This window comes from Hippichthys cyanospilos, chromosome 20 (genome assembly GCF_059441005.1).
Source record: "Hippichthys cyanospilos isolate Australia breed blue-spotted pipefish chromosome 20, RoL_Hcya_1.0, whole genome shotgun sequence".
NCBI classification, from domain to species: domain Eukaryota; kingdom Metazoa; phylum Chordata; class Actinopteri; order Syngnathiformes; family Syngnathidae; genus Hippichthys; species Hippichthys cyanospilos.
In genome coordinates this window covers 13,443,117-13,458,030 of record NC_142388.1, presented here as the reverse complement: position 1 = coordinate 13,458,030, position 14,914 = coordinate 13,443,117, and the positions used below count along the sequence as shown (strand labels likewise).

General features: G+C 40.5%; 1 pseudogene; it reads right to left on the bottom strand.

Annotated features, from left to right (window-relative positions):
• Positions 1–14,914, bottom strand: part of LOC148407468 (uncharacterized) — a 34,471-nt pseudogene extending 19,557 nt beyond the window's left edge.

Here is a 14,914-nt window from a genome sequence, read left to right as displayed (position 1 = left end):
TGTGGGTGGAGTTACTGCAGCTTTTATTGTTCCAATTTTGTGACTTTCAATGCCATATAGGCCACACCCACTGTCGAAACATTGTACTGATTTGTGGAGGGCATAAGGCATGGCCTCTGGCTTTTCAGAAAACATTTAAGGGATATCACTTCAAGGGGCTCAGCAGAGTACATAAAAACATTAAGGATTTGCTATATTTTTTGCTGCCACTAGGTGGCGCTCGTACTATGATAAAAAATAGGCTTGTAGGTGTGTTTCACATTGGACTCCCATCCCATATATGAAGTTTTGCAAAAATCAGATCATCTAGGTCCAATTACAGCAACTTTTACCGTTTTGGTGAGAAATCGGACTTTGAGCTGGCATACAGGCCACCCCTTTGATTGAAAAATCATAAAAGTTGAGAACCTTCATTCTCCACTGTGTCATAGCTTTTCTGACCATTTTTTAGTACATGTAGTCAAACAGACATTGCACAGTACATGAGAGTGTAAAAAATTAGATTTTTGTCCGCCACTAGGTGACGCTGTAAATGATTTGGATGTTTATCACATAGCTGTATTAGGGCATGACTTTTAAACTCCCTGCAAGTGTTTCACATGATTTGAAGCTGAAACAGCTGAGTTATTAAGGTTTTTGTCACTCTTGGCGAAGAAAATATTCAAAACAATTTGAAGCTCCGCCCACATCTTACAAGTCATGGGATCTTCACAATTTTTGGGAGATTTGTGCCGCTATATCTGCTAATAGTCCATGCCAACGTAGAAGTTAATCGGGTGAACCGTTTAAGAGAAAAAGGCACTAGATTTAGACCGGCTAATGTCTAAGAATGGGGCAAAATTGCACATAAAAAAAAATCATAAAAATTATTCTGTACATCTTAGCACATCACTCCTATTGACTTTTTTGTAGGTCTTACAATCCTACATATGCCTAAAAACTTTTATAGTGTTAGGTCAAACCAAACAGGAATAACTCCAATCTTTCGACTAATGACATTTTTTGCAGCCACTAGGTGGCGCTAGCTTTAAACTGGAATATATGTTTGTCGATGTCTTCAAGAACAGATTTTCATCCAATGTGTGAAATTGTGAGAAGATCAGATCATCTGGGTCAAATTACAGCAGCTTTTACTGGTCCGTTAAATTTTTGGAATGAAAATGGACGTAAAGGCCACGCCCATCATCGAAAATTCGTAAAATTTGGTGGAGGTCAGCAGGGCTGTCTAGAGGCTAGTCACACTTAATTTCAGCGATATTACTTCAAAGGGCTTAGCTAAACACGTAAAAATGTTTCAAAAATGCTATTTTTTTGGCTGCCACTAGGTGGCGCTCGCACTATAGCAAAAAATACGTTGATAGGTGTAATCTGCATTGGAAATCCATCAAATATGTAATGTTTAGAAAAGATAAGACTATCTGGGACCAAACACAGCAACTTTGTTCGTTTTGGCGAGACATCAGACTGACATTTTTGTTTGCCACTAGATGGCCTCACAAGCAATTGAAGATTTGTTTAACCACTTGTGTTAAGGGCTTGAGTCTCCATGTGTCTGTGAAGTTTCAGATTTTTCTAAGCTTGTAAAGCTGAGTTATAAAGGTTTGTTTCACATGTGGCAAAGTAATCATCAAAGGCATAATATAAAGCCCCGCCCCCAACATATTTGTTGGCAGATCGTCACAAAAATTTGAACAATTGTGCCTCACAGTCAGATAAAACATCACAGCAAATTAGAAGTCGATCGGGTCAAGCGTTTGGGAGAAAAAAGGAGCAGTTCGGGACCTGCAAATGAGCAAAAACGGGCCAAAAGTGCACATTCAAAAATTCATAACTCTCTTTCTGTACATCTGAGCATATGGCTCACGCTGACTTTTTTGTAGGGCTCGAGGTCCTACATAAGGCTACAAATTTTTGTAGCTTTAGGTCAAACGGGCCGGGAGTGAGAGGCTATTTTCCACTCATAAGGCCATTTTGGGGCCAATTTCAGCCACTTTTTTCGTTTTGGCGAGTCATCTGACTTTGAGGTGGTGTGCAGACTACGCCCATTATCGAAAAGTCGTAAAATTTTAAAACCTTAATATTCCATGTCTTAATGATATTCTGACCAATTTTCATTTGTTTTACTCAAACAGACTGAGCACAATACATGAAAGTGTAAAAAATGACATTTTAATCAACCACTAGGCGGCGCTAGTAGGTATTTAAAAAAACTTTTTTCAAAGGTGTTAAAGACATAAGTTTCCATGTGTCTATGAAGTTTTAGATTTTTTTAAGCTAGTACATCAAAGTTATTAAGGTTTATGTCACTCTTGGCGAAGGAAAAATTGAACACATAATTTGAAGCCACGCCCCTATCATATATGTCAGCGGATCTGCACCAAATTTTGCCCACTTGTGCCCCTATGTGTGAATATTGACCACAGCAAATTTGAAGGTGATTGAGTAAAGCGTTTAGGAGAAACAAAGAGCAGTTTGGGACCTGCAAACGTGCAAAAATGGGCCAAAAATGCACATTCAAAAAATCATAACTCTTTTTCTGTACATCTGAGCACATGGCTCGCGCTGACTTTTTTGTAGGTCTCTAGGTCCTACATATGCCTAAAAATTTTCGTAGCTCTAGGTCAAACGGGCCGGGACCAGGTGCACTTTTTCAACCTTAGGTGGCGCTGCAGAGCCATTTTTTTTGCATTGTTTTGGGAAACACAAAATTATCCAATTTTTCACCGGGCCCGACAAATGTGCAAATTTTGGTGACTTTTCGTGCATGTTTAGGCCCTCAAAATTGGAAAAGCGCTGCACAGTAAATAATAATAATAATAATAATAATAATAATAATAATAATAATAATAATAATAATCTGGAGAAAAACAAGAGGGCTCTCGCAGCGGTAGCTGCTCGGGCCCTAATAATAATAATCCGGAGAAAAACAAGAGGGCTCTCGCAGCGGTAGCTGCTCGGGCCCTAATAATAATAATAATAACTAGAGCTGCAAGCAGCTATAAAGGGCCCTGCAGACCTGTGCACGTTGGGGTATGAACAGGTCGGGGTATGAACAAGGACTATGAATGATGAAAAATTAGTTGTAGATCATTTCAGTGCAGGACTATTACCAAATATGTAAATTTTAGACAAGGTGGGACAATGTGGGTGGAGTTACTGCAGCTTTTATTGTTCCAATTTTGTGACTTCAATGCCATATAGGCCACACCCACTGTCGAAACATTGTACTGATTTGTGGGGGGCATAAGGCATGGCCACTGGCTTTTCAGAAAACATTTAGGGGTTTCACTTCAAGGGGCTCAGCAGAGTACATAAAAACATTAAGGATTTGCTATATTTTTTGCTGCCACTAGGTGGCGCTCGTACTATGATAAAAAATAGGCTTGTAGGTGTGTTTCACATTGGACTCCCATCCCATATATGAAGTTTTGCAAACATCAGATCATCTAGGTCCAATTACAGCAACTTTTACCGTTTTGGGGAGACATCAGACTTTGAGTTTGCATAGAGGCCACGCCCTTTAATGAAAAGTCATAAAAGTTGAGAACCTTAATGTTCCAATGTGTCATAGCTTTTCTGACCATTTTTGAATTCATTTAGTCAAACAGGCATTTCAAAGTACATAAAAGTATAAAAAATGAGATTTTTGTCCGCCACTGGGTGGCGCTGTAAATGATTTGAAAGTTTATCACATAGCTGTATTATTGCATTACTTTTAAAGGCCCAGGAAAGTTTCAGATGGTTTGAAGCTATCATAGCTGAGTTATTAAGATTTTTGTCACTCTTGGCAAAGGAAGTATTAAACATAATTTGAAGCTCCGCCCCCATCTTTTATGTCAAGAGATCTTCACGATATTTGGACTATGTGTGCCCCTCAGTTGGATAATGATTCATGCCAAAGTTGAAGGTAATGGGGTGAATCGTTTAAGAGAAAAAGGCACTAGTTTGAGACCAGCTAATGTCTAAGAATGGGACAAAACTGCACATTAAAAAAATTCATAACAATTTTTCTGTACATTCTAGCACATCACCTCTATTGACTTTTTTGTAGGTCTTGCAGTCCTTCATTTGCCTACAAAGTTTCATAGCTGTAGGTCAAACCAAACAGGATTGACTGTAATCTTTCGACTATTGACATTTTTTGCAGCCACTAGGTGGCGCTAGCTTTAAACTGGAATATATTTTTGTCGATATGTTCAGGAGAATATTTTCATCCAATGTGTGAAATTGTGAGAAGATCAGATCATCTGGGTCAAATTACAGCAACTTTTACTGGACAGATAAAGCTTAGGAATGAAAATGGTCATAGAGGCCACGCCCATTATTAAAACTTCGTAAAATTTGGTGGAGATCAGCAGGGCTGTCTAGAGGCTTTTCAGACTTAATTTCAGCGATAGTACTTCAAAGGGCTCAGCTAAACACATAAAAACGTTTAAAAAATGCTATATTTTTGGCTGCCACTAGGTGGCGCTCACACTATAACAAAAAATACGTTGATAGGTGTATTCCGCATTGGAAATCCATCAAATATATGAAGTTTAGAAAAGATAAGACCATCTGGGACCAAACAGAGCAACTTTGTTCGTTTTGGCGAGACATCAGACTGACATTTTTGTTTGCCACTAGATGGCCTTATAAGCAATTGAAGATTTTTTTAAACACTTATGTTAAGGGCTTGAGTCTCCATGTGTCTGTGAAGTTTCAGATTTTTCCAAGCTTGTAAAGCTGAGTTATAAAGGTTTGTTTCACATGTGGCAAAGTAATCATCAAAGGCATAATATAAAGCCCCGCCCCCAACATATTTGATGGCGGATCATCACGAAAATTTAAACAATTGTGCCTCACAGTCAGATAAAACATCACAGCGAATTTGAAGTCGATCGGGTCAAGCGTTTGGGAGAAAAAAGGAGCAGTTCGGGACCTGCAAATGAGCAAAAAGGGGCCAAAAGTGCACATTCAAAAATTCATAACTCTCTTTCTGTACATCTGAGCACATGGCTCGCGCTGACTTTTTTGTAGGGCTCGAGGTCCTACATAAGGCTACAAATTTTTGGAGCTCTAGGTCAAACGGGCCGGGAGTGAGAGGCTATTTTCCACTCATAAGGCCATTTTGGGGCCAATTACAGCCACTTTTTTCGTTTTGGCGAGTCATCTGACTTTGAGGTGGCGTGCAGACTACGCCCATTATCGAAAAGTCATAAAATTTTGAAACCTTAATATTCCATGTCTTATTGATATTCTGACCAATTTTCATTTGTTGTACTCAAACAGACTGAGCACAATACATGAAAGTGTAAAAAATGACATTTTAATCAACCACTAGGCGGCGCTAGTAGGTATTTAAAAAAACTTTTTTTAAAAGTTTTAAAGACATAAGTTTCCATGTGTCTATGAAGTTTTAGATTTTTTTAAGCTAGTACATCAAAGTTATTAAGGTTTTTGTCACTCTTGGCGAAGGAAAAATTGAACACATAATTTGAAGCCACGCCCCTATCATATATGTCAGCGGATCTGCACCAAATTTTGCCCACTTGTGCCCCTATGTGTGAATATGGACCACAGCAAATTTGAAGGCGATTGAGTAAAGTGTTTAGGAGAAACAAGGAGCAGTTTGGGACCTGCAAACGTGCAAAAATGGGCCAAAAATGCACATTCAAAAAATCATAACTATTTTTCTGTACATCTGAGCACATGGCTCGCGCTGACTTTTTTGTAGGTCTCTAGGTCCTACATATGCCTAAAAATTTTCGTAGCTCTAGGTCAAACGGGCCGGGACCAGGTGCACTTTTTCGACCTTAGGTGGCGCTGCAGAGCCATTTTTTTTGCATTTTTTTGGGAAACACAAAAATATCCAATTTTTCACCGGGCCCGACAAATGTGCAAATTTTGGTGACTTTTCGTGCATGTTTAGGCCCTCAAAAATGGAAAAGCGCTGCACAGTAAATAATAATAATAATAACTAGAGCTGCAAGCAGCTATAAAGGGCCCTCGCAGACCTGTGCACGTTGGGGTATTAACAGGTCGGGGTATGAACAAGGACTATGAACGATGAAAAAGTAGTTGTAGATGACTTCAGTGCAGGACTCTTACCAAATATGTAAAATTTAGACAAGGTGGGACAATGTGGGTGGAGTTACTGCAGCTTTTATTGTTCCAATTTTGTGACTTTCAATGCGATATAGGCCACATTCACTGTCGAAACATCGTACTGATTTGCGGAGGGCATAAGGCATGGCCACTGGCTTTTCAAGAAACATTTGAGGGATGTCACTTCAAGGGGCTCAGCAGAGTACATAAAAACATTAAGGATTTGCTATATTTTTTGCTGCCACTAGGTGGCGCTCGTACTATGATTAAAAAATAGGCCTGTAGGTGTGTTTCACATTGGACTCCCATCCCATATATGAAGTTTTAAAAATATATGATCGTCTAGGTCCAATTACAGCAACTTTTACCGTTTTCGCGAGACATCGGATTTTGAGTTGGCATAGAGGCCACGCCCTTTAATGAAAAGTCATAAAAGTTGAGAACCTTAATGTTCCAATGTGTCATAGCTTTTCTGACCATTTTTTAGTTCATTTAGTCAAACAGGCATTTCACAGTACATAAAAGTATAAAAAATGAGATTTTTGTCCGCCACTGGGTGGCGCTGTAAATGATTTGAAAGTTTATCACATAGCTGTATTATTGAATGACTTTTAAAGTCCCAGGAAAGTTTCAGATGGTTTGAAGCTGTCATAGCTGAGTTATTAACATTTTTGTCACTCTTGGCGAAGGAAGTATTAAACATAATTTGAAGCTCCGCCCCCATCTTTTCTGTCAAGAGATCTTCACGATATTTGGACTATGTGTGCCCCTCAGTTGGATAATTATTCATGCCAAAGTTGAAGGTAATGGGGTGAATCGTTTAAGAGAAAAAGGCACTAGTTTGAGACCAGCTAATGTCTAAGAATGGGACAAAACTGCACATTAAAAAAATTCATAACAATTTTTCTGTACATCCTAGCACATCACTTCTATTGACTTTTTTGTAGGTCTTGCAGTCCTTCATTTGCCTACAAAGTTTCATAGCTGTAGGTCAAACCAAACAGGATTGACTGTAATCTTTCGACTAATGACATTTTTTGCAGCCACTAGGTGGCGCTAGCTTTAAACTGGAATATATTTTTGTCGATATGTTCAGGAGAATATTTTCATCCAATGTGTGAAATTGTGAGAAGATCAGTACATCTGGGTCAAATTACAGCAACTTTTACTGGACAGATAAAGCTTCGGAATGAAAATGGTCGTAGAGGCCACGCCCATTATCACGCTACCATATACCACGCTATATTTTTTGCTGCCACTAGGTGGCGCTCGTACTATGATTAAAAAATAGGCTTGTGGGTGTGTTTCACATTGGACTCCCATCCCATATATGAAGTTTTAAAAATATCAGATCGTCTAGGTCCAATTACAGCAACTTTTACTGTTTTTGCGAGACATCGGATTTTGAGTTGGCATAGAGGCCACGCCCTTTAATGAAAAGTCATAAAAGTTGAGAACCTTAATGTTCCAATGTGTCATAGATTTTCTGACCATTTTTGAGTTCATTTAGTCAAACAGGCATTTCACAGTACATAAAAGTATAAAAAATGAGATTTTTGTCCGCCACTGGGTGGCGCTGTAAATGATTTGAAAGTTTATCACATAGCTGTATTATTGCATGACTTTTAAAGTCCCAGGAAAGTTTCAGATGTTTTGACGCTGTCATAGCTGAGTTATTAATATTTTTGTCAACCTTGGCGAAGGAAGTATTAAACATAATTTGAAGCTCCGCCCCCATCTTTTCTGTCAAGAGATCTTCACGATATTTGGACTATGTGTGCCCCTCAGTTGGATAATGATTCATGCCAAATTTGAAGGTAATGGGGTGAATCGTTTAAGAGAAAAAGGCACTAGTTTGTGACCAGCTAATGTCTAAGAATGGGACAAAACTGCACATTAAAAAAATTCATAACAATTTTTCTGTACATTCTAGCACATCACTTCTATTGACTTTTTTGTAGGTCTTCCAGTCCTTCATTTGCATACAAAGTTTCATAGCTGTAGGTCAAACCAAACAGGATTGACTGTAATCTTGCAACTAATGATATTTTTTGCAGCCACTAGGTGGCGCTAGCTTTAAACTGGAATATATTTTTGTCGATATGTTCAGGAGAATATTTTCATCCAATGTGTGAAATTGTGAGAAGATCAGATCATCTGGGTCAAATTACAGCAACTTTTACTGGACAGATAAAGCTTCGGAATGAAAATGGTCGTAGAGGCCACGCCCATTATCGAAACTTCGTAAAATTTGGTGGAGGTCAGCAGGGCTGTCTAGAGGCTTTTCAGACCTAATTTCAGCGATATTACATCAAAGGGCTCAGCTAAACACATAAAAACGTTTAAAAAATGCTCTATTTTTGGCTGCCACTAGGTGGCGCTCGCACTATAACAAAAAATACGTTGTTAGGTGTATTCCGCATTGGAAACTTATCAAATATATGAAGTTTAGAAAAGATAAGACCATCTGGGACCAAACACAGCAACTTTGTTCGTTTTGGCGAGACATCAGACTGACATTTTTTTTTGCCACTAGATGGCCTTATAAGCAATTGAATATTTTATTAAACACTTGTGTTAAGGGCTTGAGTCTCCATGTGTCTGTGAAGTTTCAGATTTTTCTAAGCTTGTAAAGCTGAGTTATAAAGGTTTGTTTCACATGTGGCAAAGTAATCATCAAAGGCATAATATAAAGCCCCGCCCCCAACATATTTGATGGCGGATCATCACAAAAATTTGAACAATTGTGCCTGACAGTCAGATAAAACATCACAGCAAATTTGAAGTCGATCGGGTCAAGCGTTTGGGAGAAAAAAGGAGCAGTTCGGGACCTGCAAATGAGCAAAAACGGGCTAAAGGTGCACATTCAAAAATTCATAACTCTCTTTCTGTACATCTGAGCATAGGGCTCGCGCTGACTTTTTTGTAGGGCTCGAGGTCCTACATAAGGCTACAAATTTTTGGAGCTCTAGGTCAAACGGGCCGGGAGTGAGAGGCTATTTTCCACTCATAAGGCCATTTTGGGGCCAATTACAGCCACTTTTTTGTTTTGGCGAGTCATCTGACTTTGAGGTGGCGTGCAGACTACGCCCATTATGGAAAAGTCGTAAAATTTTAAAACCTTAATATTCCATGTCTTAATGATATTCTGACCAATTTTCATTTGTTTTACTCAAACAGACTGAGCACAATACATGAAAGTGTAAAAAATGACATTTTAATCAACCACTAGGCGGCGCTAGTAGGTATTTAAAAAAACTTTTTTTAAAGGTGTTAAAGACATAAGTTTCCATGTGTCTATGAAGTTTTAGATTTTTTTAAGCTAGTACATCAAAGTTATTAAGGTTTTTGTCACTCTTGGCGAAGGAAAAATTGAACACATAATTTGAAGCCACGCCCCTATCATATATGTCAGCGGATCTGCACCAAATTTTGTCCACTTGTGCCCCTATGTGTGAATATGGACCACAGCAAATTTGAAGGCGATTGAGTAAAGCGTTTGGGAGAAACAAGGAGCAGTTTGGGACCTGCAAACGTGCAAAAATGGGCCAAAAATGCACATGCAAAAATTCATAACTCTTTTTCTGTACATCTGAGCACATGGCTCGCGCTGACTTTTTTGTAGGTCCCTAGGTCCTACATATGTCTAAAAATTTTCGTAGCTCTAGGTCAAACGGGCCGGGACCAGGTGCACTTTTTCGACCTTAGGTGGCGCTGCAGAGCCATTTTTTTTGCATTGTTTTGGGAAACACAAAAATATCCAATTTTTCACCGGGCCCGACAAATGTGCAAATTTTGGTGACTTTTCGTGCATGTTTAGGCCCTAAAAAATGGAAAAGCGCTGCACAGTAAATAATAATAATAATAATAATAATAATAATAATAATAATAATAATAATAATAATCTGGAGAAAAACAAGAGGGCTCTCGCAGCGGTAGCTGCTCGGGCCCTAATAATAATAATAATAACTAGAGCTGCAAGCAGCTATAAAGGGCCCTCGCAGACCTGTGCACGTTGGGCTATGAACAGGTCGGGGTATGAACAAGGACTATGAACGATGAAAAAGTAGTTGTAGATGACTTCAGTGCAGGACTCTTACCAAATATGTAAAATATAGTCAAGGTGGGACAATGTGGGTGGAGTTACTGCAGCTTTTATTGTTCCAATGTTGTGACTTTCAATGCCATATAGGCCACACCCACTGTCGAAACATCGTACTGTTTGTGGAGGGCATAAGGCATGGCCACTGGCTTTTCAGAAAACATTTAAGGGATATCACTTCAAGGGGCTCAGCAGAGTACAGAAAAACATTAAGGATTGGCTTTTTTTTTGCTGCAACTAGGTGGCGCTCGTACTATGATAAAAAATTGGCATGTAGGTGTGTTTCACATTGGACTCCCATCCCATATATGAAGTTTTAAAAATATCAGATAGTCTAGGTCCATTTTCAGCAACTTTTACCGTTTTCACGAGACATCGGATTTTGAGTTGGCATAGAGGCCACGCCCTTTATTGAAAAGTCATAAAAGTTGGGAACCTTAATGTTCCAATGTGTCATAGCTTTTCTGACCATTTTTGAGTTCATTTAGTCAAACAGGCATTTCACAGTACATAAAAGTATAAAAAATGAGATTTTTGTCCGCCACTGGGTGGCGCTGTAAATGATTTGAAAGTTTATCACATAGCTGTATTATTGCATGACTTTTAAAGTCCCAGGAAAGTTTCAGATGGTTTGAAGCTGTCATAGCTGAGTTATTAAGATTTTTGTCACTCTTGGCGAAGGAAATATTAAACATAATTTGAAGCTCCGCCCCCATCTTTTATGTCAGGAGATCTTCACGATATTTGGACTATGTGTGCCCCTCAGTTGGATAATGATTCATGCCAAAGTTTAAGGTAATGGGGTGAATCTTTTAAGAGAAAAAGGCACTAGTTTGAGACCAGCTAATGTCTAAGAATGGGACAAAACTGCACATTAAAAAAATTCATAACAATTTTTCTGTACATCCTAGCACATCACTTCTATTGACTTTTTTGTAGGTCTTACAGTTCTTCCTTAGCCTACAAAGTTTCATAGCTGTAGGTCAAACCAAACAGGATTGACTGTAATCTTTCGACTAATGACTTTTTGTGCAGCCACTAGGTGGCGCTAGCTTTAAACTGGAATATATTATTGTCGCTATGTTCAGGAGAATATTTTCATCCAATGTGTGAAATTGTGAGAAGATCAGATCATCTGGGTCAAATTACCGCAACTTTTACTGGACAGATAAAGCTTCGGAATGAAAATGGTCATAGAGGCGACGCCCATTATCGAAATTTCGTAAAATTTGGTGGAGGTCAGCAAGGCTATCTAGAGGCTTGTCAGACTTAATTTCAGCGATATTACTTCAAAGGGCTCAGCTAAACACATAAAAACGTTTAAAAAATGCTATATTTTTGGCTGCCACTATGTGGCGCTCGCACTATCGCAAAAAATACGTTGATAGGTGTGTTCCGCATTGGAAATCCATCAAATATGTAATGTTTAGAAAAGATAAGACCATCTGGGTCCAAATACAGCAACTTTGTTCGTTTTCGCGAGAAATCAGACTGACATATTTGTTTGCAACTAGGTGGCCTTATAAGCAATTTAAGATTTTTTTAAACACATGTGTTAAGGGCTTAAGTCTTCATGTGTATGTGAAGTTTCAGATTTTTCTAAGCTTGTAAAGCTGAGTTATAAAGGTTTGTTTCACATGTGGCAAAGTAATCATCAAAGGCATAATATGAAGCCCCGCCCCCAACATATTTGATGGCGGATCATCACAAAAATTTGAACATTTGTGCCTCAGAGTCAGATAAAACATCACAGCAAATTTGAAGTCGATCGGGTCAAGCGTTTGGGAGAAAAAAGGAGCAGTTCGGGACCTGCAAATGAGCAAAAACGGGCCAAAAGTGCACATTCAAAAATTCATAACTCTCTTTCTGTACATCTGAGCACATGGCTCGCGCTGACTTTTTTGTAGGGCTCGAGGTCCTACATAAGGCTACAAATTTTTGTAGCTCTAGGTCAAACGGGCCGGGAGTGAGAGGCTATTTTCCACTCATAAGGCCATTTTGGGGCCAATTACAGCCACTTTTTTCGTTTTGGCGAGTCATCTGACTTTGAGGTGGCGTGCAGACTACGCCCATTATCGAAAAGTCGTAAAATTTTAAAACCTTAATATTCCATGTCTTAATGATATTCTGACCAATTTTCATTTGTTTTACTCAAATAGACTGAGCACAATACATGAAAGTGTAAAAAATGACATTGTAATCAACCACTAGGCGGCGCTAGTAGGTATTTAAAAAACCTTTTTTTAAAGGTGTTAAAGACATAAGTTTCCATGTGTCTATGAAGTTTTAGATTTTTTTAAGCTTGTACATCAAAGTTATTAAGGTTTTTGTCCTTCTTGGCGAAGGAAAAATTGAACACATAATTTGAAGCCACGCCCCTATCATATATGTCAGCGGATCTGCACCAAATTTTGCCCACTTGTGCCCCTATGTGTGAATATTGACCACAGCAAATTTGAAGGCGATTGAGTAAAGCGTTTAGGAGAAACAAAGAGCAGTTTGGGACCTGCAAACTTGCAAAAATGGGCCAAAAATGCACATTCAAAAAATCATAACTCTTTTTCTGTATATCTGAGCACATGGCTCGCGCTGACTTTTTTGTAGGTCTCTAGGTCCTATATATGCCTAAAAATTTTCGTAGCTCTAGGTGAAACGGGCCGGGACCAGGTGCACTTTTTCAACCTTAGGTGGCGCTGCAGAGCCATTTTTTTTGCATTGTTTTGGGAAACACAAAATTATCCAATTTTTCACCGGGCCCGACAAATGTGCAAATTTTGGTGACTTTTCGTGCATGTTTAGGCCCTCAAAATTGGAAAAGCGCTGCACAGTAAATAATAATAATAATAATAATAATAATAATAATCTGGAGAAAAACAAGAGGGCTCTCGCAGCGGTAGCTGCTCGGGCCCTAATAATCTGGAGAAAAACAAGAGGGCTCTCGCAGCGGTAGCTGCTCGGGCCCTAATAATAATAATCTGGAGAAAAACAAGAGGGCTCTCGCAGCGGTAGCTGCTCGGGCCCTAATAATCGGGCCCTAATGAGTGCAGATAAAAGTAGACCAGCGGAAGAACAACGGACAAGTGTCAAATTTCGCCCTATAGTCGTGGCGGTAGGGGGGAAAAAATACACTGACGGACTGACAATTACAATGATGGATTAGAAAATAAAAAGACAAATTTTAAAATGTAATTTTTAAAATGTGTAAATGTAATAAAAAAACGTATACAAGTTTGGGTACATTTGTGATGTGTAAATTTTAAATACATTTCACAATACTGTATATGTGATCTTATATATGAATGGAAAGTCACCTCTCTGGCGGGGAAGGAGCCTGAGCTGGTGTGCGAGGCCGAGAAGTTCCAACTAGATATAGTCGGACTCGCCTCCACACACAGCTTGGGCTTTGGTACCAGTCCTCTTGGGAGAGGTTGGACTTTCTTCCACTCTGGAGTTGCCTGTGGTGAGAGGCGCAGAGCTGGTGTGGGCATTCTTGTTGCCCCCCGAACCCGTTGGTGTAAGGGATGCCGTCAAGCTGAAGGAGTCCTATCGGGCTTTTTTGGCCTGTGGGACTCCAGAGGCAGCTGAAAGGTACCGGCAGGCCAATTGGAGTGCAGCTTTGTTGGTCGCCAAGGCAAAAACTCAAGTGTGGGAGGAATTTGGTGAGGCCATGGAAAGCGACTTCCGGACGGCTTTGAAGAAATTCTGGTCCACCATCCGGCGTCTCAGAAGGGGGAAGCAGGGCACCATTGACACTGTGTACAGTGGAGATCAGGCACTGCTGACCTCAACTCAGGACGTTGTGAACCGGTGGGCAGAGTACTTCGAAGACCTCCTCAATCCCACCGACACGTCTTCCTCTGAGGAAGCAGAGTCTTCGGGCACCGAGCTGCGCTCTCCCATCTCTGGGGCTGAAGTCACTGAGGTGGTCAAAAAACTCCTTGGTGGCAAGGCCCCGGGGGTGGATGAGATCCCCCCGGAGTTCCTGAAGGCTCTGGATGCTGTAGGGCTGCCTTGGCTGACATGCCTCTGCAAAATCACGTGGACATCGGGGACAGTGCCCCTGGATTGGCAGACTGGGGTGATGGTACCCCTTTATAAGAAGGGGGACCGGAGAGTGTTTTCGAACTACAGAGGAATCACACTCCTCAGCCTCCCCGGTAAGGTCTATTCAGGGGTGCTGGAGAGGTGGGTCCGTCAGGAAGGCGAGTCTCAGATTCAGGAGGAGCAGTGTGGTTTCGTCCTGGCCGTGGAACAGTGGACCAGCTCTACACCCTCAGCAGAGTCCTCGAGGGTGCATGGGAGTTCGCCCAACCAGTCTACATGTGCTTTGTGGACTTGGAGAAGGCGTTCGACCGTGTCCCTCGGGGATCTCTGTGGGGGGTGCTTCGGGAGTATGGGGTACTGAACGTCCTGATACAGTCCCTGTATGATCGATGTCAGAGCTTGGTCAGCATTTCCGACAGTAAGTCGATTTCGTTTCCAGTGAGGGTTGGACTCCGACAAGGCTCCCCTTTGTCACCGATTCTGTTCATTACCTTTCTTTCTAGGCGCAGCCGAAGCATTGAGGGGGTCCGGTTTGGGAGCCTCAGCATTGCATCTTTGCTTTCTGCAGATGATGGTGCTAATGGCTTCTTTAGGCCATGACCTCCAACTCTCACTGGAGCGGTTCGCAGCGGAGTGTAAAGCGGATGGGATGCAGATCAGCGCCTCCAAATCTAAGATCAT